The sequence below is a fragment of the Calliphora vicina genome, chromosome 2 (assembly GCF_958450345.1).
Source record: "Calliphora vicina chromosome 2, idCalVici1.1, whole genome shotgun sequence".
Taxonomy (NCBI): Eukaryota; Metazoa; Arthropoda; class Insecta; order Diptera; family Calliphoridae; genus Calliphora; species Calliphora vicina.
Window position 1 is genome coordinate 34,845,010 of NC_088781.1, and position 3,879 is coordinate 34,848,888.

Below are 3,879 nucleotides of genomic sequence, written 5' to 3' on the forward strand. Positions count from 1 at the left end.
GTATGTTAATTTTTTTTCTAGTGGCCCGAGAAACGTTAATGGTCTGGGAAATTTTTAATAACTTTAACATTTTTTAACCAATTTTTGTCTTTATACCTCATTGCAAAGACAATAAAGTAAACATCTCGATTCTTTTGCACTTAATTGCAAAAGTAATTATATAGTACCAGTAATTTACAATAACTAAAAAATTTACATTTTTTCCGAATTTTAGCGATAATACAGTTTGTGGGTCAATTTGGCCCAAAGCAGATATAGGGTTAATTTCCAAAATATTTTTTTACTGTAATTTTCATTACTATAAAGAAATCTACTTATTTCTGTAAAATAATGCAGAATGTTAAGGAGTTTCACAAATTTATTTCATATAATTAGTTAAATTTTGCTTATATCTGACCTTTGACTTCGATGCGGGTCTCGAAGTGGTATGTGTATTACGGTATTGCTTTGCATTTTCTTATTAAAAGGAGTGCAAGTGAAAATAGGTTTCTAAAAAACCTTAGAAATGGACAATTTTATCTTTTGATCCAGCTAACGGTGAAAGCAATTTTCCAAACATATTCTCTCTTGATATGAAATTGTATTGAAAATAAGCAAAAATCGGTCGAACAGAAAAAGGTAGAACAACTTGCCCGGGTGTCCATGCACCATTCATAACTTTTTATTGGTAATGCCAAAAAATAATGAAGTAGGTTATACCGGAGAAAATTTTTTACCAGAATGCTAGAAAATCGCTGTTCGAAAATTCTCGATAAAGTTTAAATATAAGATGGAACTTTTTACTGGCATTAATAAAATCGGTTGAACCCGCAAAATGCACATAAATTGGTATATATTCTGGGTAGTAGCGTCGGTAGGCACTTCTAACACGTCTAGCTCTTTAAAATATAAACCACAAAACACACATTTTTTATTAAAGTAGAAATAGCTATACGAAATTCTGTATGGATCATTTCTAGCTAAATAAATATCTTACCGAATTCTTGGGGTTCTTAAATATATTCTATGAGGATCAGTTGAATATATACTGGTATAGGAAAGTATAATCGGTCATGCCCGACCATATAATAATAATACAGTACACTAAGTATATGAGCAAATAAATTTAATTTTCAAATTTCAATACATTTTTTTTTATATGCAGCTATGAACAATTATGGACCTATCGTCATGAGTATAGGTCTTCTGATTTCTTTCTTTTTAAATTTTTTTTGTGCTAAATTTTATTTGGATTTCACACACGCTCTTTAAAGTGATATTCGGAAGTGGGACTTCTTACGAGTCCAAGAAGGAATCAAGCCAATTTCGGATACACTGCTGTTAAGTGAAGTGTATCCCAGAGAGATCGTTCTGCATCGAAGACAAACAAAGAGTAGACGGACGTTTGAGGCAAGGCTGGACTATAAAGTGAATGAGGCATAACTTCCCAACCACTTCATTCTAAATACTTTTTAACCGAGTGTTGTCATGTCAGTGCAAAAATTATTTTCTTTTATAGCGTTCAAACATCATTTCGGACATGCAAAATCGTCTTTTAAGGTCTCAAGGCTTCAATTCGTATTGTACCCAATTTTCAAGCTTTTTGATGAATCCGGCTGTACGCAAACGTTTTTTATGGGTGGCCTGGGAGATCTTTGTCTTCCGTGTCAAAATCACCCCTTCTGAACCGATGGTTTGTTCGGAAGTGGCGATTTCACTCGTTGAAACCGGTGTAACACATTCACCTTAAGCTTTGGTGGAAGGGTATATTGGGTTAGTGCTGATATTTGTAACGAGCAGAAATATTGTCTTAAAGTATAGCAATCCTTCTGAGTCGATTAAGCGATGTCCGTCCATCCGTCCTTGTAAACCTTGTAATTAAACTACAGTCTCATTTTTAGAAATAACTGCTCCAAGGACAAAGCCTATTGAATTTGGTTAGAATCGGACCATTATTTCTTCTAGCTCTCATACGATTGCCCTATCTGAAAATAGTTAACCTCTCATAACTGTCTTAGTTATATAGATATCCAAACCAAATTCAGCACAAATAAGTTTTATATAAGCCGAACGCACGATCGGTCAATAATTTGTCATAGCTGCCATATAAGTTCCCCTTCTGAAAATCACTTTAGCTAGCATAATATATATACAAAAGTCATGTCACCAAATTTTGTAACGATCGGTCCACAATTAATCAAACAAACTAACTATGATATGACTTAAATGTATTCTATGAGGATCATCAAAAAGAATAGGGGTGCATCAGACCCACATAAGTACGTATATTCTTGGTTCTCATAAGTTGAATTTATACTGGTATAGGAAAGTATAATCGGTCATGCCCGACCATATAATAATAATACAGTACACTAAGTATATGAGCAAATAAATTTAATTTTCAAATTTCAATACATTTTTTTTATATGCAGCTATGAACAATTGTGGACCTATCGTTATGAATTTAGGTCTACTGATTTCTTTCTTTTTAAAATTGATTTGTGCTAAATTTTATTTGGATTTCACATGAGCGAAAATCTCATATGCGCTTTAAAGTGATATTCGGAAGTGGGACTTCTTACGAGGCCAAAAACGAATCAAGCTAATTTCGAATACACTGCTGTTAAGTGAAGTGTATCCCAGAGAGATCGTTCTGCATCGAAGACAAACAAATAGTAGACGGACGTTTGAGGCAAGGTCTGGACTATAAAGTGAATGAGGCAAAACTTTCCAATCACTTCATTCTAAATACTTTTTAACCGAGTGTTGTCATGTCGGTGCAAAAATTATTTTCTTTTATAGCGTTCAAACATCATTTCAGACATGCAAAATCGTCTTTCAAGGTCTCAAGGCTTCAATTCGTATTGATCTTACTTGTCTGTTGAAAACACGATAGGGTCCAAACGAATGGAGCTGATGGCATACAAAAGATATGTGAAATCTTAAGATAAATTTGGAAAATATTTGGGCTCAAATTAACTAAGTAGATTTTTAAAACGCTTGAAAATGTCTGATTGCAATGTTTAGGAAGTAGACTTTTCCACATTTTATTATGGATTTTTAAAAGAGAAATGGGAAACTACCAATTTTATGCACTAGGGGTCAAAATTAAAAAAAAAATAATGATTACTACAATAGAAAAGGGGTGGCGCTATGGGGGTTCAAAGTAGAGTACCTTCCACATGTAAAATTTTTAAATACGTGCCATTTTCTTGTTTCTCATTCGATTTCAAAGATTTTTATATTTTTGGATCTTGCAATTTCAATTTGGACATTCCCTGGTCTACTTTTTTTTAAAAAAATATAAGGAGTACTTTTGGACCGAACGGACTCGAATTTTTTGTTAGTTAGACGGACTTGAAATTGGATAGGAAACAAAAAAAATTACACGTGTTTAAAAATTGTACATGTCGAAGCTGCCAATAAAAGATACAATGGGCCGTTAAAAGGTTAAACTATCTCAATTTTGGTAAAACATTCAAAATATAAGTTTCTGATTTTCTGTTTGGGGAATCTACTACACAACGTACAGATAAAAGTACATGTTCACAAAACTATACTAGGTCCGTACTTTCCGGTTTTCATTAAAACTCGGTTTTCCTTTTAGTACATACTAAGTTAAAGGGTATATAAAATTCGTCATAGCTGACTAAAGCTCTCAAACTTAATTTAGTTAATACTCTATTAACAAAATTAAATTAAACACATTTCTAAAATTTTATCTCTTACTTTCTGTTTTCTTTTGCGACACGCGAAATATATTCTAATAATAATTGAATTCTATCACTCATACATATGTTGTGTATACGCTCAAATTGAAGCTCAATTCCAAGCTTAGTGCACAGAACACTAGTTTAGAAAATATAAAAATAAAATAATAATAATAACAAAACAAAACAA